We start from the raw sequence: 22,503 nt of genomic DNA on the forward strand, positions 1-22,503 counted from the left end.
CTACACAAATAAAACATATAGAGCACCTGACAAAAGTCTTGTTGCCAATCCCAGTTGAAAAAGCAACAAATAAATAATAACTTGACTTCTAGTTGATCATTTGGAAATGTGGCAGAAGGTAGATTTTTCTGATGAATCATCTGTTGAACTGCATCCCAATCATCACTAATACTGCAGAAGACCTATTGGAACCCACATGGACCCAAGATTTTCAGTGAAATCAGTAAAATTTGGTGAAGGAAAAAAATCACGGTTTGGGGTTACATTTAATATGGGGGCGTGCAAGTGATCTGCAGAGGATGGCAACATCAACAGCCTAAGGTATCAAAACATTTAACAAAAAAAAAGTTGTCAGGTAGTGTGTTATTATGTGGGACAACAAGGTTGGAGCAGGGCATGGCCTTGCAGGTTAATAAGGTGTTTTGTTAGAAGTTACAAGCATGGGTCGCATACATATTCATACAATTTCAAACGCACTGCATTGGTTCCAGTTCAAAAGACTTTAAGCACTTTTTAACAGCACTTCAAATCATCAAAGAGTAGCAGCATATAAATGATATGACATCTTAGTTTTATTTCTCTCTCATATTTTTCTCCCCTCTCTGAGCATATGGAAAGAAGAGAGTGTGCCCTACATGTGGTTTATCAAGCCCACTCACCTGTGTGGAGAACACTAAGAATTGTACAATGCTTTCTGAGAAGTATGGGGTGCTCATAAGAAGATGTCTGGTGCATATGGAGAGGAAAAAGGGTGTCACCTACAGGAGTGAAGCACACTAGTATTGCAAGATGCTGTTCCAGAAACAGAGTGTTGATAAGAAAGTGTCTGGTGCATATGGAGAAGCACAGAGCCTCCATAATAAACAGTGGCCATCTAGGCAAACGTATGTTGGCTATTATTATAACCATGATGCTGTGAAACTGTGCCTATTTTCTTGGCATGAACACCTGCATTTATTTACCTCCTCTATCCATAAGTTTTATTTGTTGTTGAGTTACAGGAGTATGTAATAAAACAGATGTACATGTATTCATCATATTGATTCATTAATCAATCGCTAATCGAATTATTATCTATTCATTCATGTTTTCCAGTAAGATTAATGCATTGGTAGATTGCAAAACATTTGTAACACAGGGTTTTCCCTCACTTTCGCCAGCCGAGGTAATAAGTGAGCTCTGATTTGAAAGGCTTTGAATAGCGAACCTTTTTCCAATACAATAGAGTAGAAAAAAAAGTTCAGAATGTTTAGAAAGTTTAACTTCTCAATCACAACAAAGAAATGTCCAAGATCAGAAAACAGGTAACAAAAAACAAACGAACAAAAACAGAAATACAGCTACTAGTGATGTGACGTTGTGCACCGAGTTTTGAAGCATGTATCAAAAAAATTATACATCTCGCAGTGAAGCGTTGTAGTGACGTCTGAAGCTTCATTTTCTGAAGCTTACCCATGTGACTTCTTCCAATTTTGATTCAAAGGTTTAAACGTCCTCGTGGGTCAGTAAAGTGTAGCAAGAGATTAGGCATTGATTATATACATTTTGACTGTTTCAAGGCGCTGCACCGTTCCGGCACACCAGTAATTCAACTAAAATACAATAGTAATTTATAGTAAAATGCTTTTGAACCATACTAAAGTGTATTGGTGTATTATTTACAATTATTTTTAAAGAAAGCCACTGCATATTGTAATATAATGTGTAACAGGCCAGTTCAATCCTCGTTCGGAACGAGTGGGTGGGTGTAGGACCGGTTGGAACATGATAAACGTAAATGCTTTTGAATACCTTGAATTTCACTACAGTCATCAGTGGTGTAATGCAACATACAATATGTGTAAAATACTACAGTAATTGGGTATACTGTATTGGCTATTGTTGTATACATAAATGAGTTGGTCTGTTTTGAACGTTTGCAACACAGTGCTTTCCCATATTTCAACCAGCAGAGGTCCTCATCGAGCTCTGATTTAGAAAACTTTGAGTAACTAACTATTTTCCGATACAATTGAGTGGAACTGTTCACTGGTTCATTTTACCATCACTAACAGCTACAGCTAAACAAGGCTTAGCAATGTAACTGACTTTATCAGAAATTGCCCCTGTACTGTACCTTCATTTACTATTCCCTACTTTTGTCCACTAATAAAGTACACTTAAAGTCAACACTGGACATTGGAAGTGAACTGGAAGGCATGCCGTATTTTTGGATTTGAAAAAATGCTGTCTAGTAGTAGTTTTGTTTCATGTCTTGCACAATCATTAATTTAACAATAATAGTTTATTAAAGAGCCCATATTATACATGAAATAGGGTCATATTTAGGTTGTAAGGGTCTCCAACAACAGTCTAATATGCATGCAAGGTCATAAAACACTTTGATGGTCTTATAACCTGCATTTATTTTTACCTAATTATCCCAACGACTCCCATATGAATCGTTCAGCGATTCATTTGTTCCCAACCCCCTCCTCAGCGCGAAGCTAATCTGCGCTGATTGGACCGATGACAGCCTGCTGCGATTGGTCGACAGTGACAGGCTTCAGCACGAGACAGAGTGAAATGCCCAGCTGGTAATCAACTATATAAAAGTAGTCACAGTGCACACGCGCTTCATAGTGTAAGGCTTTTTTCACACACACACAACCCTCCTCAGAAGAACTGGGGAGATCGACGCGAGTCTCTCTCTCTCCCTCTCCCTCTCCCTCTCTCACACACACACACAACGCTCCTCAGAAGAACTAGGGAAAGCGACGCGAGTCTCTCTCTCTCTCTCTCTCTCTCTCTCTCTCACACACACACACACACACACACACACACACACACACACACAACGCTCCTCAGAAAAACTAGGGAAAGCGACGCGAGTCTCTCTCTCTCTCTCACACACACACAACGCTCCTCAGAAGAACTAGGGAAAGCCACGCGAGTCTCTCTCTCTCTCTCTCTCTCTTTCACACACACAACGCTCCTCGGAAAAACTAGGGAAAGCGACGCGAGTCTCGCTCTCTCACACACACACACACAACGCTCCTCAGAAGAACTAGGGAAAGCGACGCGAGTCTCTCTCTCTCTCTCTCACACACACACACACACAACGCTCCTCAGAAGAACTAGGGAAAGTGACACAAGTCTCCTGTCTCCTAGCTTACGATCGATCGCCATAGCAACGACAAACGGCAGTGGAACGCGAGCTCACAAAAGCCTTTAACGTTAAATCCGTAAACAAAGCGGCACGCGTCGCGTTTTTAACGTGGCTTACATGTGATAAGAGAATATAAAGAGTAACCGCGTGTACTGTACCAGGTTAACAACTCATCTTTGGGTAGAGACTGTCAATATTATCCATCTGAGCACAGCGTGACTTCATTCGACCGGCGGCGTCTGTGTGTGTGTGTCTAGTGTTTTTTCTGTGTTAGTGGGCGGGGCCGCAGGTTTCAAATCTCCCTGGTTTGCGCGCGTAACTACTGGCGAGGCTTGTGTTTCGTGGCTGCGTCATCGCGAAACACCTAATGACTCGTTATCAAGGCGACTCGTTTGAAGCACTATGAGTCGACTCTTTTATAGATGAATCAATAGTTTTAAACACTGTACACTTACAGATTTAAGCCTTAGCTGGATATTTCACTTCACTTAGAGGTGTGTTACACACTACATGGAAGGGCATTTTCAAAAACCCATAATATGGGCTCTTTAAAAACTTACATTGACAGGATTCCACTGTGGATGTCATCTTCAGAGGTCGGAATTTATTTAGCATGCAAACTCTCACTGTGTCTTATGGGTATGTTCAAGCCGTTGAGCATACTTTGGTCGGACACTCATTTTTGCAGTACATTATGGGATAGATTGAGTGTACTAGAGGATAGTGATGTGACGTTGTGCGTCAAGGCTTCGAAGCATGTATCAAAAAAAGATTCGAGTAACGAACCTTTTTTCAATAAAATTGAGTCGATCGCTTCACTGGTTCAGAAAGCTTCATTTTACCATCACTACTAGAGGATCTCTGTTGACACCACTACAAATGGCAGCTCCCTCAAATAGTGCAGTGTTTAAAGGGTCAATTTTGGATAGAGGCTGTGTGAACGGTTTATATAAGCCAGGTAACGGGAAACAGGTGGAGCTGTAATCAGTCCAGTGGGTTGTGGGAAATGGAGTCCAGGTGAATTGCAGTGATACACTGTAAAACTCAAAAAGTTAAGGTAAATCAAACCATTTGAGGAAACCGATCGCAACAAACCATTTAAGTTCAAAAATGAATCCTAATGAGTACTGTGAACTTGATTCATTTGAGTAAACGAAGCAATTTGAGCAAAGTAAAACTGAATAAATCAAGAGAACTCAAACCAACTGAGTTCTGCAAAACTCAATAAGTTAAGGTAAATCAAACTGTTTGAGAAAACTGATTGCTACAAACCATTTGTGTTAAAAAAACTAATCTATATGAGTACTGTGCACGTACTCCATTTAAGTTGAAGTAATGAGGTATTTAATTAACTCATTACCTTTCACACGGAGTTCAAAACTCTTTTCAAATGAGTAGAATTAACTTTCAGTATATTTTGAGTTGACTACACTTATTTCATTTGATAAAGTTGACTGTTTGGTTTTACAGTGTAAAGCTGGCAGGGCTGGTGGGTACTCTAGCTAGTGATTGTGACATTATTATTCATTTATTTTCTTTTCAGCTTAGTCCCTTTATTAACCTGGGGTCACCACAGCAGAATGAACCGCCAACTTATCCAGCACATGTTTTACGTAGCGGATGCTCATTCAACCCATCACTGGGAAACATCCATACACACACACTCATACACTATGGTCAATTTTAGCATACCCATTTCACTTGTACCACATGTCTTTGGACTGTGGGAGAAACCGGAGCACCCGGAGGAAACTCACGCGAGAACGTGAACGGGGAGAACATGCAAACTCCACACAGAAACGCCAACTGACCCAGCTGAGGCTTGAACCAGCGACCTTCTTGCTGTGGCTTCTTGCACCGCGTCACCTGTGACATTATTACTGCCTCTGTACTTGTAATGGAAAACTGAAAACACTTTCCAAATAGATACATTTTGGTTTTGATTGTTTGTTTGGAACTGTGAAAACAAAGCCTTTCAAAACCAATGAGGCATGTTAATTTATTGTGACCAATTCAGGCAAGATAGTGGGTAACTTTGTTCAACGTTTGTTTGTCCATTTTAAAAGCCTTTATAAAGATTATTGTCAGTTTGTACAAACTTAACATTGCTTCTGATTCACTGTTACTCAGAACTCAAGTTTAGACATATTGTCCTGTGTATATTTGTACTTGTTTTTTGCAAGTTCTCTTACTCTTGTTTCACACACACCAACAATTCCACCTAATTGCCTGTCCATTTAAAAAAATAAAAATAAACCTGTGCCTCACTGCAACATTGTCATGATGTTTCAAAGAGGAAGGAGGTAAATAAATGAGTACTGGAAATGACACAGATTGAAGCATCCTGTATTTTACTCATATGTGGTAAAGGTACATATGTGTGTGGATCAGCAGCATTTGTAAAAGCATTATATACGTTGGTATGGACAGTGGGTGTTTTTGGATGTAGTGTGATGTAGTGTAGAATATACAGAAATTAAAATTGCTTGTGATTTCCTTTGGCAATTCAGAATTGTTTAATTGTTTCTTGGAGAAATTAACTTTATTTATTGTGCAACAGAATCTTTAAAACATTGCAGACATTCACCAGCATCTACATTACACACCGCATGAAAGATAATGCTTGAAAAAGCATAATAGGCACACTTTAAATATAGAGAATATACCTTTTGTTTAAAAGTTAATTGAAACCGATTTAGAATCTGAATTATGAACTTGTGACTAAAACGGGTTTGAATTACCTTCGTTAGAAACCTAAACAAGCTGAATGAACTGGGAAAAACAGAAAGTGACATTCAGAAAGAACATCAGAAAAGGAACCTGTCATGCTTTGTTGCTCATAATGAGGTAAATGTGCTGCGCACCCAAAGGTTAATTAAGTCTGAGAATGACACTTTTGTTTCTTCAAAGAAGAGCTAGGCTGAGTCATGTACTATAATTACATAGTGAAATATCAAAGCCTCATGCCCTTGAGCTATGCTTCAACCCTGTTGACATAAAGGACGGAGAGGGGGCATGTATAGCCATCATCATTTCAGCTGTGGTCTGATTGCCTATAAAGCAGCTTTAACGGTAACCGCAAACGTTTTAAATGTAATGCGGATTGCTCTAAAGCAATATCACATAAGCAGCATCAATAGTTCAATAGGGAAATATGGAAATAACTAAAATAAATAAAAAAAAATTATCAAATACAGTAGATGGTTTTATGTGAAGATTGCATCACAGTTACAAGGATCCAAATTGTGTGTGGAAAGGTAAGAAAAATACAGACCTGACAGTTCATTGCATAAATAAGCTTCACAAAAAATATATATTTAAGGTGCTTTCACACTAGCACTTTTGGTCCACACCCAGGTTCATTTGACATCAGAGTATATGGTACGTTTAGCTAGTGTCAACATTGTCTTCTGAACTCGGGTGCGCACCCGTGAACCATACCCGAGTCTGCCTGAAAGAGGTGGTCTTGGGGTACGGTTTGTGCGAACTCTGGTACGTTTAACCATCCTTCACTCATTGTCCGGCCTTGTTGCTTCTACAAGGAATGCACTCTTCTCACAGTCAGTGTCTATTATCTGATTCCAAGTTTACTTACTTCCCTCATTTCCTATGATCTCCAGTGTCTGCGTCTTTCCTTCATAGTGTGGTTTCTCCTGGTCTCTTGTCATTAACTTCCTGGGTTTGTCTATCTGTGTTCCTTGCTTCCAAAACTCCTCCAGTCCCACCGATTCATCTGGTCACCCATATCCATCCTGCAATATATCCATTAAGTTCTATTTTTACCCTGCCATCCTATACAATAAATTGTTATCATACTTGCATCTCCGGTTCCTGTCTCCTTCTGTAACAATGGTGTTGGATAATGGTTTATATTTTAATGGCGCATAAATCCATTGTAAATGTAACTCATACACCGCCAGAGGGTTAACGGGGGGAAGGGAGGATCTTTTGAAGCGGATGGATGTGTTTTAGTAACAGAAATATTTAAATAACTTACTGTATTCTATACAGTATATATATATATATATATATATATATGTATATATATGAGCAATATCACATGAGCAGCAGTGCAAGATGGCTGTATATCGGCACTGGTGGGAGGCGTGCATGGGTTCAAGGCCACAGGCCGAATACCTTAGTGAAAAATCAAAGCCAACCAAACACTACCAGATTACTATGGTATAAAAACAGCACCACACACTTCTTCAGCTGTTTTTTGAAATTAATTTACGCTGAGAAAATGCAGTTTTTCTCCCCAAAGCACTTAATATGTAGTTTTTGTCTCCATCTTGTGGTGGAACATCAACCATCACTTTCTTTGGTCTGCTCAGACCAAATTATAAATTACGAGCATTTCAAATTAGGCACTATCCTTATAAATAAACTACATAGTTGCAATCTAAACAACTACATTCTCATAACATGGCTAGGCACATGAATGCAGAATTGTGTGTGTAATATACTGCATATAGTTCTAAAGTATAGCCAAGCCAAATAGGGTTCTTGTTCATAGTTGTCTTATGTGGTTCCTCCAAGATACACTTATTCCAAAAGCTACCTAATATGTTATGTCAGTTGCACATAACATGCATTCAGAAACTGCCAAAAGTCACTGATTGGTGTTTATAATTTAAAAAATTTATTTCTTCTGTTACAAAAAGACATTGATCAGCTTCATGAGACATGCATTAACCCCCTGGTGGTCTATTAGTTAGTTTGACGATGGATTCCTGTGCTTTTAGAAGCTTCAAATTATAAGGCACTACCCAACACCATTATACAGCATGGAAGAGCTAGGATAGAATAAAATATAAAACTACAATTGTGTTCATCTGACATACAGAAAAAGTCTTGAGGGATGCCTTGAGGGTGAGTAAATTATGGGGTTTATGGTGCGTGCATAGAGTAACCTTCAGAAACAGTCACGATAACCCCCCCACTAATAAACATGGAATTACTAATTAATAAACTTCAGTGTATAATTGTATTTTGTGTCTTTTGAGAAACCTTTTTTTCTGTCAGATATATATTATATAGTAGATTAACCTTTTTTTTTTACAGCACAAAAAACAAGGCTATTCAGATATACTCGTTTTTTAAACCGTTTTGACTTCACAATTACCAAGGCTCATTAATAACAATGCAGTGGCCTCCATGCAATCAGATTTAATCAGTAGCCTTCGTCCACATCTACAATCTGTTTGGGAGAGCAAACCTTTTTGAAGAAGCTGAACGGGCAAGCTGTGAAACATATGGTCAAGAGGCCTGAGACCATTTCTGCTTCACTTCAATATTTCATAAAACCACAGTGCATTTTGGGTAATTGATGCAAGGCTGTTAATAAGCGAGCAGAGTAGGGTTGTAAACACAGCTGGACACTTCAGATGATCAGCCCTCGCTGGGACTCCCGTTATAAAATTAGATGCAATTCAGAACTGTAAAGAAATGTAAAAAAAAAGAAAGTGTTGGAGTAAAAAGCTTAATTCTCTTAGGAGGACAAATGTGTACTAGATATGTCTACGTGACATCTGGAGTAGGGATGCGTGACGTTACATTATTATATTTTAATCTTTCATCTAAATACTTTATTGTGTGTCAGTACAAAGCCATTTTGCATCATCAAATGCAATACAAGAATTAGATTGCATGTTTAGTCACTAAAAGGTCTGCTCTTTCCTCTGTTCTAGGATGGTGTCTTCTAAGCGCAGTTCACAAAGTGCACAAAAAGAACAGTAACAAGTCTCTTGAGTAAGTGAAAATATTGAGTAAGTACAAAAAGAAGAAAAAAACATGATGTTATTGTTTACAGCTTACAGCACTTTTAAAATCTGATCATATTTGAAACTTTACATTAAAAAATTGAGACTCAAATTAAACTGTTTAAAATAACACACATAAGTTTGCATGGTTATACTAATTTAGTCATACTATTTATTTTATTTTATTTTATTTATTATTTTATTTTATTTTATTTATTTTTTTATTTATTTATTTTATTTTTTTTATTTTATTTATTTATTTTTTAATTGCCAGTGTGCCATCATCACAAATTATTTAACGGAAGAACATTCAAACCTACAAAACATTAAAAATGTATATAATTGTACATAAAATGTATATAATAATAGCTTTTTTTCTCTAAACTACGTATGAAATTTGTTCCTCATATAAATAAATATGTTCCTTGTATAAATAAATACAAAATGATCAAAATTATATTTATGCAATTCGTTGCAGAATCAAACTAAATAAAAGTTATATTTACTCAAAAACCCATCCAAAAAACCTGAGAATTGTGATATTGTCTTTTATTTATATATTTGTTGTTTAATCCAAACAGTCCCTCTTGAAAAAAAAAAGTTAATTCATAGTAAATATAATTATGTTTTTGAACCATTCTTGAATTGTGAAGTACTTGAATTATTATGTTATGTAATGGTAAATATAAGGTTGATATGGTAACACAACAACTAAAGTAATATAAACAAATGACCCATACTGTAGTTTTTTAACAATAGCCTATATTATAACAGTGTTTCCCAACCCTTTTCCTGGAGGCACACCAACAGTACATATTTTGGATGTCTCCCTTACCTAACTAATTAACTTCAGGCTTTGGAGTCTCTTCTTATGTTCTAATTAGGTGATTCAGGTGTGTTTGATTAGGGAGACATTGAAAATGTGTACTGTTGGTGTGCCTTCAGGAACAGGGTTGGGAAACACTGTATTATAATGCAATGCATCATAGTGTACTGTAGTATTCATTACAGTTCACTATAGTTAATATGCTGTATTTTATGTTGTAAAAGTCATTAACAAAGAGTTGTAAACACTCTCAAACTGTAAATAAAGTATCACACATTTAACTATACTTGTAATGTGAAGGGGCGTCACGGTGGCGCAGTGGGTAGCATGATCACCTCACAGCAAGATAGTTGCTGGTTCGAGCCCCAGCTGGATCAGTTGGCATTTCTGTGTAGTTTGCATGTTCTCCCAGCGTTCTCCCAGGGTTTCCATCAGGTGCTCCGGTTTCCCCCACAGTCCAAAAACATGCGCTATAGGTGAATTGAATTAGCTAAATTAGTGTTCGTGTGTGAATACAAGAGTGTATAGGTGTTTCCCAGTGTTGGGTTGCGACTGGAAAGGCATCCGGTGCATAAAACATGTGCTGGATAAGTTGGTGGTTCAATCCGCTGTGGCGACCCCTGATTAATAAAGAGACTAAACTGAAAAGAAAATTAATAAATGAATGAATGTAATGTGAAGGGGGACGCTGACAAGGGAGGTGTGGATCCAAATGCAGGTTTATTGATAATGTTCCGGCAGGCAACGGTCACAATCAGGAGCAAACAGATGTATGCAGGCAAATCCAGAGTCATAGTGAAATAGACAGGTGCCTGGTCAGTACAGGCAGGCAGCAGACAACAAAAAAACAAAAACAATGAAAGGGTTAAAAACACGGCAAAACAAGGCAAGGAAAATGTTTGTCATAATGTTCACAAAACTGTTAAACAAGACTCAGCAGCTAGTGTGTGTGTGTCTGTGCTGCTTTTAAAGTCCATGTAATCAGTTCATGAGCAACTCCCAGCCATGAGTGTGTGTAAACTACTGAATGAGGAACAGGTGTGTGTAAATGGTGCATGACTGGAACTTGTAAAATAACACTGGAGCAGAGTTAAAGTGCTGAGCAAACAGAGAATAATGAACTCCTGCTGTTAAAAAGCAAAATCACTGAAGAAAAATACTAAACTACAACCAAATTCAGTCACAACCTTAAGCCCTGCTGTCCACACAATCTATCCGCAACTATAGTTAGGAAATAAAAGCAAAACTAGGACACTATTAACAAGGCTACATGCCTGAAACAACACTATCTCACACCACTTCATAACTTTTTGATTTGGTGGCTAATTCATACAATTGTGTACGATCTTACTCTTACATTTTAGTATGATCTGCTCATCCCCCATGATGACTGGGGTAAAGGGTGGATTAAAATTTGTACATTTTCAAATTCATAGCCACTAAATTGACAAAGCAAAGTAGTATTAGTTTCCTCATGAGGTAGAGCAAAATGATTAAATCATAAGGCTAAACATTTATTTCATTTCTCCTTCTTTGAAAGCTTGGGCTCATCATGATTTTGGCAGGCAATCCAATGCCAAACCCTCTAGCACAATGCATAATTCTGCTTCATTTTATCTGATATTGAAGACAACAGCAACCAACCATTGAGGGGAATATCAAACTCCCTTCTCTTGTTTCACATTCATGTCTGTGTTTCCTCTTTATCTGACAAAATTCTGCTCATTGTACTTTTTCGGTTCTTCCTCCAATGTCGTGAATTTCGATAAGCACATGGTGATTTCTCCAGGACACTAATTGACTCACAGCAGCTAATTAAATGTAGGTTGTAAGGTTGCGATAACTGTGTAATGACAGGGGAATGTGAAGAAGAAGACACTAAAAATTGCTCAGCTAAAATTAGATCAGATTGGATGTTCAACACACTGTCTGAAGGGAAATCGCTTTTAAAGTGTTTTGATGAACAGATGGTGACATTGAGAGTGAAAATGCATCACAACCTTGTGTGTACAGTCCTTGACATGAGTTTCACAGTTTAATACATGTGTTTGCCTAAACATTGCTTGTGGATATGGTGGATTTTAATTTCTACAGTCATTTCATCAATTTAATCGCTCTGATCTCAGGAGGGAACTGTGACTATTTTATGTTCAGTCGTACAAAAATGTACGATTTTAAAAACGTCATTGGGGCAGGGCTCGAAAATTGCGACTGTTTGAAATTTTATCTATGCAACCTCAAAATATATTTGGGAGCATTTGTGCGAGTGCATAAAATTGTTGCCGTGCGACACTTTTGACTGCAAAATGTTCACCGCATGCACATATTTAGGAGACATTCACGCAAAATGCTTCCTTGCACCTAAAAACGTGAAACCCAGTGCTCAGGAATAATTTAAAACAGTCAACAGTACAGTAAACAAAACTTGCAATGCTTGCCCCGCCTTCAAGCTCGTCTGATTGGCTCACTGCTCTAGAACTGAATGCGAACGGATTGGTTAATATCAGCTGTCAATCATTCAGTTAATGCTTTCTGCCTTCCAGTAATGAGCGAAAATGTAAAGCAACAAAGATGAGAGAATAAAAAAAGCCCACTGATAGATTTTGTTTTAGAAACCACCTAAAGTTACAAATAATGGCACATCTAATTAGTGATATACTTTTTGAAGAATGGATAAGACTCCTAAAGCAGCGCGTTTTTTTAAAACTGTGTTTGCGTTATGAGGATTTGCAGCATGTGTGCTGTCGAATGGATGAAAATCTTTGCTTAATTTGCTGGCAATTTTTGTAATTGTACGCGTTTTCTTAAATTGAAGCATGTTAAGCTCTCTCGGCCACCATATTTAAAAGACTAGATTTATTTAATTTTTTTTATGGATATGGTATTTTTATGTTATTGCAATCATGAGCCTCTACTGTTACATTTTTTCAGGGTTAACAATCCACCTATGAAGGAGAGTGCAATTTTTGATGCAACAATTCATACACGAATATATCACAAGATGATTTATTTTATTTTAATATTATTATTATTATTTTATTTACCAGTTACCATGGTATGTATAAAAATCACATGCTTATGCTCTAAAGATATTGGTATTTATTTATATGTAGAATATTTAGGATTATGCAGCAGGCATAAGGCATGCAATGTTACGATCACCAATGATCGTAACTCCACTGATCACTGGAATGCATGCACAATTGCTTACGGACTACAGATGCGCCATTTTTGGACTACAACCCCATACATGCACTCTGCTCACACACACATGTGCCTCATTATGACTGATTACACACGCACCACCGGAGGATTGTCAAGGACTGATTACACACACTACTTAAGCAGCACACACACTCACTCCAGTCGCCGAGTTGCCTTTACACATCTGTTTGCACCCATGTTGACCATTGCTTGCCTGACATCCTTAATAAACCTCCATGTAGATCCGAATTCTGTTGTCAGTTTCACTATCCCTGGTTACATGCATAAGACCTTTTTGCAAAAGAAGTTTATGCAAAAACTTTGTTCACACACAGCTGCTGTGAAATGGTGTCCTTTCAGAAACACTTCATGCCTTGCTGCTCCCAAGTATTGGGGATTGTATTTTTTTTTTAAATGGCTTGTTTGCAATATACTTAAATCTACTGTATCAACATCTGTTGTCTTAATTTCTGTCACAATTTCTGTAATGTCTTAAAGTTAGAGGAAAAAGTTGTATGACCTCAGTTAACAAAAATGCTGTAATTTCACAAAAAACCCAAGCGAAGCACAGGAAGAACATGCAAACTCTGCACTGAAATGCGAGCCGGAACCAGCAAAATTCTTGCTGTGAGGAAACAGTGTCGCCCTATTCTCCATTAATCTAGGAAAGAGGGGGAGGAGTAGGGGTGGATGGGGGGATTTTTCAAGATTAAGATGGTTGAGGTGAGAAAATCTGGTTATTTATTGTGCATTTGGTATCGTCTGATTGTTAAATCATGTGATAGCTAATGTGGGACCAGCTGTGGTCAATCATAAGCACGTGATCCTCTCGAAATTAGATTAGAAATAAACTTCACACTCAGATTAGATTTCAGAACTGAAACTAACCGTTGCTATGAAAAATAAAGTGTGTGAAACCTTTTGGAAATGTGTCCACATATAGATTCAGATCATAGTTAGGTCTCATCCAAACAAAACAGCATCAACTGAAATGCCATTTATGAAAATCTTTTTTTTTCAAACTACTGATGGAGCTCAGCACCCAACATAATAGAAAGAAAATTCAGAGAAACTGACCTGAGCTGTCTGGCAAGCGTTACGTAAATGAAAGAAAACTCAGATCTAACAACATCACAGCAATTGTGCTCACAACTTCCAAGTGATGATTCTTCAGAGTAATCAAGCCAGGTAATAACCCATTTAAGTTTGCAGTTAAAGAGTTCATCCTTTTTATAAGGCTGCTTATTACAAGGATGTGAGTGGGAGCATTTTAATTAATGAAAATATGAATGTAATTATAGCCATAGAATGTGTCGGTAGCATGCATAAGTAATCTTAGCTTTGTCTTTATATCAACAGCTGTGGTGGCACGCTTGAGTAAAAGCATATTACACATTAACTGAACATGGAACATTTTCTGCTTTTTTACTGTATAGATGTCTGCAGCAATTAGCATCTTTTTCATGCATTACTTGAAATTACGGAAGACAAAAAAAGTGTTTTTTGCGACAAAATTGTTTACATTTATTTTGTATTTATATAATTTTCTGTTTTAATACATTATTTTCTGTATTGGGAAAAAAGTCATTTAATTTGCAATCAGCATTTAGACCTCTAGCGGTTTCCTTTTACATAACATACATTTTTTTACATAACTTATAGTGAGAATGCAACACTTAAAACAATAAAGTGAAATAAAAAAAGGTGTTTAAAGCTGGTTTATAGATGCCAGGCCTGGCCAGATGTTTTCTGCAGAGTGCTAATGTCATTCAGAATTGGAGCTTGCATGAGCAATTAAGGCAAATAGTGCAGGTAAGAAGCGTTTACTGGCAGATGATACTTTACCTCAACGGAACATGCTAGACATATGGATTAAAAAAGCTGCAGTGACAGGGAAAAAATGTTACTCATGGAGCTGCAGATGGAGGCTTAGAGTACTCTACACTAAGAAGGCTTAGTCAAACAGATCACGGATTTAACTTGGAGATTTTCAATACACATGAAAATAGACTGGGATTTCCAGCTCTTTCCAGAGTGAGATTTCACACTATTTTCAGAAAGCCAAACTGGAAATGAGATGAAATGTCATTTTACTTGCTAATTGAACATCTAAAATTTAAATTAGTAAAAAAGCTGCTTTTCCTGCAAAAGGTCAACCATTTCGACAAAAACAGTCTGTTGTAATTGTTGGTTTATAATTATATTGCCAGGGTTTTCAACCTGGACTATAAAGCCTGGTCTCTTCATTTTATTTTATACACAAAGGTTTTTCTTCAAGATACATTTTAATTTTGGGGTAAAATTGTCTAATCTAATCTACTCTTCTGTTGAAGTTTTGTTCCAAACTAACTCAATATTAAAACACATTGGACTACTTAAAATAATAAAACAGAATTCACTAAGTAGCATATGTGGAAGAACAATCATCAAAATTAGACTTATTAGAGTCTAATTTAGAATCCAAATAGAATCCAAATTAGAGGGAAATTACGAGATACTTCAGTAAAGCAAGCCATGCAGACCAGTATCTTGTGTTGCATTTATTACATCCATTAGAATGTAAACTGTGGGTGATTTGTACCTTGCAACATCAAGCTGAAGTGACACGCATTAAAGGAATAGTTATCCAAATTGGGTTTTTGTTACAACCAGTTCTGGGACGAAAAGGTTAAACTACAACAATCTAGCGTGGAGTGTTTTTGGAGAAGACGCGTTTATTCCTTATTATCCAAATATAATTTCTGTGTACTTTAAACCAGCAAGAGTACAGGGTCTTCATTGTTGCATTTAGCGCTTCAAAATGCACTATACACATTCTTTATTGGAGACAGGTCGGGACTGCAGACAGGCCAGTCAAGTACCTGTATCCTCTTCCTTTGCGGCCAGGACTTTGTAGTGTGTGCAGAATGTGGTTTTGCATTGTCTTTTTGAAATATGCATGGGTGTCCCTGGAAAAGAAGGCAGCATATTGTGCTCCAAAATCTCTATGTACTTTTCAGCATTAATGGTGCCATCACAGAAGTTCAAGTTACGTTTGCCAAGGGCACTGACACTATACCATGACAGACTCTGGGTTTTGGACTTGTTGCTGGTAACAGTCTGGATGATCCTTTTCTTGTTTGGTCTGGTGCAAACCACGTCCATTTTTCTCAAAAACATACCTGAAATACTGATTCATATGACCACAGTACAGGTTTCCACTGTGTGATGGTCTATCCAAGATGCCTCCAAGCTCAGAGAAGTCGAAGGCGCTTCTGGACACTGTTAACTTAGGGCTTCCTTTTGGCAGAGTACAGTTTTAATTGGCATTTGTGGATGTAACTACATATTGTGGTACTTGACAAAGATTTGCTAAAGTAGTCCTGAGGCAATGTGGTGATATTGCCTATAGATGAATGATGATTCTTGATGCAATGTGACCTGAAAGATTGGAAATTACGGCTGTTCAGCTTAGGCTTGCACCCTAGTCTTTACTCACTGAAATCCCTCCAGATTCGTTGAATCCTTTAATTATTTTGTGCACTGTTCAAGGTGAAATATCCAAATGTCTTCCTATCTTTCTTTAAGGAACATTATTTTTAAACATTTCAATTGTTTTCTCACGTATTTGTTGGCAAACTGGTGATCCTCTGCCAATATTTGCTCCTAAAGGACTAGGCCTTTCTTGGATGCTGCTTTTGTACCAATTTATAATTACAATCACCTGTTGGCATTACCTGGTTCAAGTATGTACAGTATATGTACAAATAAAATGAGGAAATGAATGACAAAACATGAGATATTTTGTGTTCGTATTTTCCATACTGTTCCAACTGTTTCTGACTGAGGGTTGTAATATCAACACTTCAAATCAACACTTCTTCTAGAATCTAGAACATAATTTTTTAAGTTTTGTGTCAAGACGTGCATGTCTAATCTTGGCAACATAAATATTTCAGGTGTTAAACATTGAAAAATAGGAGGGTTAACTTTGTTTGTGTTTGTCTAACACATAGTCTAATTAACAAGGCAGAGAAACATTATTTTGATTGAACACTGAAGTTTTGAAATTGGCAAATGATTTCAAAAACATTTTTTCAGACAGACTTTATTCTTTAAGATTCTGTATGTAATTATTTCTGACCATACAAAAGACTGTGTGATGCTGTCTGTCAATTTGCCGCTTTGAAAGACCTGGGTCAAAGATCACAGATTCTAGCTGACCATTAGAGACTAGCCAGTCTTTAAGCCTTGCAAATATATAGTTGCTCAACTTAAAGTTTAAGTTAAAGGGATAGTTCACCAAAAAAATGAAAATATACTCACCCTCATATATATATATATATATATATATATATATATATATATATATATATATATATATATATATATATATATATATATATATATATATATATATATATATTTAAAGATGAAAACCTCTAACCATTGACTTCCAAAAACAAATATGGAAGTCAATGGTTACCGCTTTCTTTAAAATATCCTCCTTGTTCAAAAAAGATTACATTTTCGGGTTAACTATGCTTCCACCATTGATGAAAAATATGAATTCATATTTCTTCAGTCTAATAGTTCTCCATGAATTACTTTTTTTATGTGTAATCATATGCATGCTTGTTTGTTTGTTTGTTTGTTTGTTTGTTTGTTTGTTCATTTTTGAGTCACAACAACAACATCAAGTTTGTAGACAGTTAACATGACAATACAAGAAAAACTTAAACATCGTCCATGAAACTCCTTCTTGCTCACATAATCGAACTGTCTAACGGAAACTGAGATCTAACAGATGTGCTGTCACCTCTGGTGTCAAATGAGGTAAATTTGTGACTGCAACAAGCCCTACATCTGCCATCTTAAGCAAAATAGGCAACGGATAAGTTTGTGAACTGAGCTTGAGACAAACAAGATGGGACAGAGACATGTGACTGACTAATAACTGCTATGAGGGAGCTTTTATCCCACACAGTTTTCCCTCATTGCCTTTCAGCCAACACTGACAGCATCAATCAGTGCTATCATAAAATCACTCATGAGCCACATTTGCTTTTACTGCCTCAAAACACTGAAATGGATTTTTTTCATTGTATTTCTTTTTTTTTTTTTTTGGTCAACAACAACATAAAGTCACTCAATGAAGAACTCAATGTTTACAAATTGTTTGTCTACATTTGTCTAATTTGACCATTATAATATCCAGTGGTTTAAAGTAACAAATTTAACTGAAATTATGGTAACTGAGTAGTATTTCTAAGTAATATTACTTTACTATGCATTTACTTTTAAATGTTTATTTTTTCTTCTACTCCAGTACGGTAACACTTTATAATAACTACACACTATGCAGATGATACTCAATCATATATTTCAACTAAACCTGACGAGATGTCTAAACTGTCTAAGCTAACTGAGTGTATTAAAGATGTTAAAGACTGGATGACCAACAATTTTCTTCTCTTAAACTCAGACAAAACAGAATTATTACTTATTGGACCTAAATCCTGTACACAGCAGATCTCACAACTCGACCTACAACTAGAGGGATACAAAGTTAGCGTTAGCTCTACTATAAAAGATCTGGGCGTCATATTAGACAGCAATTTAACTTTTGAAAACAATACATCCCATGTCACAAAAACTGCCTTCTTTCATCTGAGAAATATCGCTAAGTTACAAAGTATGCTATCCATCTCGGATGCAGAAAAGCTAGTCCATGCTTTTATGACTTCTAGGCTGGACTACTGTAATGCACTGTTTGCTGGCTGCCCAGAATCCTCTATTAACAAACTTCAATTAGTACAAAATGCAGCTGCCAGAGTTCTTACCAGGTCTAGAAAATTTGATCATATCACCCCAATTTTATCCTCCTTACACTGGCTGCCTGTTAAGTTTCGTATTAAATTTAAAACATTGCTTCTTACCTATAAAGCCTTAAATAATCTAGCTCCTGTTTATCTAACCAACCTTCTCTTTTGCTACAATCCAACTCGCTCTTTAAGATCTCAAAACTCAGGGCTTCTGGTAGTACCTAGAATAGCAAAGTCAAGTAAAGGAGGTCGAGCCTTCTCATTTATGGCTCCTAAACTCTGGAATAGCCTTTCTAAAAATGTCCGAGGCTTAGACACACTCTCCCTATTCAAAAATAGATTGAAGACCTATCTGTTTAGTAAAGCATACACTCAGTGCACCACTTAGCGGGCTTCCACACAGGTTCTGCATCTTGTTTATATACGCTATGAACAGCAGCTATGCTAATTATTCTCTTTATTCTCCATTTCCACCTGGGGATACTCTTCTCGAGGCCCTCAGACTATGCAGAGTCACTGATTCGATCCAAGACCAACGACGAGATGATCCCAAGGTTTCCATATCCTGGACCAGGCCGTATGCTGAGCAGCTACTGTGGTGGTCATGGAGGAGTGGAGAACATGAGACTGATTCCTGTGACGCTCCAGGGACAGATGAGTCTTCGCTGAGGCTAGCTTCCAGCCTCCGCCGCTGAGACTGCAGCTCTGCACAAGACGTTTGGCCAGCAGAGAAATTAAAATGGTCGTGCCCAACTGAGTCTGGTTTCTCTAAAGGTTTTTTTTCTTCATTTCCCCAATTAGTGAAGTTTTTTTTCTCTCTCCGCAGTCGCCACTGGCTTGCATGGTTCGGGATCTGTTGAGCTACGCATCGTTGGATTTGCTCTTCAGTGTTTGGACTCTCAGTAATGATTTTTAAACCACACTGAACTGAGCTAAACTGAACTGAACTTAAACACTACAAACTGAACTACACTGTTCCAATTTACTATGACCTTTTATGTAAAGCTGCTTTGACACAATCTACACTTTAAAAGCGCTATACAATAAAGGTGAATTGAATTTGAATAATATATTAAGCATTAGCAAATAGTGAATTTATTATCTGTTAAGCATTAACTCTACATTAACAGATGTTAGTAAGATGCTCTATTGCAGACTTTTAAGCACATCTATGATGTACGTAATGATTGTACTTTCATACTTTGTTAATTATAATTTTTTCATTACTAATTAAGTATTGCATTATTTACTAGCCAGTTATTTGAGGTGGTGTTTAAAGATTATTGTGAATGAGTAAGTAAATGATTAATAATTTATTTAAATGACAATTTATATATCTTATTATTCAGGCACAAATTAATAGTTAATTTTTATGTTAATAAATGCCTTATCAACTCAACTTCATCCAGTTTTGTGACTTAATCTATAGTGAGAACTGTTTATGCTTTATAAATCCCTTATTAATGACAATTAAAGGCTCAGTTATATTTTAAATAAGAAAATAAACAACTTTATTCATTTCTATTCATTTGAAGAAACACAAATAAAACTGTATCAAATGATAATTAAATCTTTCAATGCAATCTTAACTAAAATAAAATCACTGTACAGTTTAAACTTCCCTAAATAACATTGAAATGTTGCATCATATTATATTAATTATATTATATTAATTTTATATTGACTGCTTACTGTTTAATACTTGCTAACTTGTTTTGTACTTGATATACTTGACAGTAAATTTGGTTTAAAATACCTCCTTTTTTATGTAATTTCTTGTTTACACATGTTAGTTTTTGTTTTATGTTCAAATGCATGTTCAGGTAATAGAACAGAATTAAGTCAAAGTTCTCACTTTAGGTCTAAAACTGGATGAAGTTGAGTTAATAAAGCATTTATTAACATACAAATTAACTATTAGTATATGCCTGAATAGTAATATATAAATAAATAGTTTATGAATCATTTACTAACTCTTTCAAAATGATCTTAAAAACCCCAACTACTCTTAAATACAAATGATTTGTAAATAATGTGATCTTAATTTAGTCATGAAAATTTAATCAGTAACAAAGTATGAAAGAACAATCATTAAGCACATTTTAAATGTGCTTATAAGTCAATACAGCATTTGTATCTGCAGCTATAAACTGCTTAATGTCAATTAATGTAGAGTTAATGCTTAACAAATAATGAATTTACTATCCTTTCCCAGGGGGGAAAGGGACTGAGCTGAAAATGAATGAATGAATGAATAAATGAATGAATGAATTCACTATTTCCTAATGCTTAATAGATGATTCATAGTGCGTAGTTATTATAAAGTGTTACCAATTCATGTCCAATCAAATTGCGCATAGAAAAATCACACCAGACAGAATGCACAAATTAAGCATGTATTCTGTCAGAGCTGCATGAGCTTGCTTTGTGGCACCAATTGTTGGACACTCTTGTTAGTCAGGGTTCAAAGTGCATCACTTGAGCATTAACATATCGCCACATGCTAGAGTTCCCCTTAGGTTACACAGATTGTGCTTTGCATGTAAACACATTAACCTGCTTTCTGTCATCTTATTATTTATTTATGCAATGTGTTTTCACAGTACATTAGTGTCACAGTTTGAATGGATAGTCTATGAATGTCAAATTATTAACTTATACTTAGGAACACCCTTAAAAGAAAATGACACTGATGTAAGCTACTTGTTTAATTTGTAGGGTATAAGGTGGAATAATTTTCACAGCGCACTATATTTAGAAGGCTTATTTTTCACTCATACTATGAGTAGAAATTATTTTAATCTGCATGAATTACATTCTTTGGGAAATAATTGTACTCTCCACCATTGAAAATATATAGCAAAACAGGCAACAATGTTGTCAAATGTATCCTCATTCATAGAGATCTTTGAAAATGACTGCACTCTTGCATAGATATGGTCCTGTAGTCAACCATTGTATCATTTAATTTGTGACTATAGTCTGAACATGGCATGCAAATGACAACATCCTTGTAGCTTTCACATATAATATATTTATTTGCTAAGTGTGTGCACAAAGGAAATTGTTATTGCTTTCAGGACCTTTGGGTGCATATTGTACATATAGACATGACCACAGTTGGGTGTAACGTTTTTTACAGTACCACATTGCTGTATTCTAATTACATTTTTGGGGAATGATTACAGTTACTAAATTCAGTGTAATTGCGTTACTTTCGTTACAAATATAGATTTTAGAAAGCAATATTTGCTTCAAGTGGAAATACAGACATTACCTTGATATCATTGAGTGTAAAAACAAAAATATCTGTCTACAGTTGAAGTCAGAATTATTAGCCCCCTGTTTATTTTTTTCCCTAATTTCTGTTTAACAGAGAGAAGATTTTTTTTCAACATATTTCTAAACAGTTTTAATAACTCATTTTTAATAACTGATTTATTTAATCTTTCTTAACACTTCTATACAGTTTAAAGTGGCATTTAAAGGCTTAACTAGATTAATTAGGTAAACTAGGCAGGTTAGGGTAATTAGGCAAGTTATTGTATAATGGTGGTTTGTTCTGTAGACAGTCGGAAAAAAAAATTAGCTTAAAGGGGCTAATAATTTTGACCTTAAAATGGCTCATAAATTTTTTTAAAAACTGCTTTTATTCTAGCTGAAATAAAATAAGACTTTCTCCAGAAGAAAAAATATTATCAGACATACTGTGAAATTTCCTTGCTCTGTTAAACATCATTTGGGAAATATTTAAAAAAG

Source organism: Danio aesculapii, chromosome 23, assembly GCF_903798145.1.
Source record: "Danio aesculapii chromosome 23, fDanAes4.1, whole genome shotgun sequence".
NCBI lineage: Eukaryota > Metazoa > Chordata > Actinopteri > Cypriniformes > Danionidae > Danio > Danio aesculapii.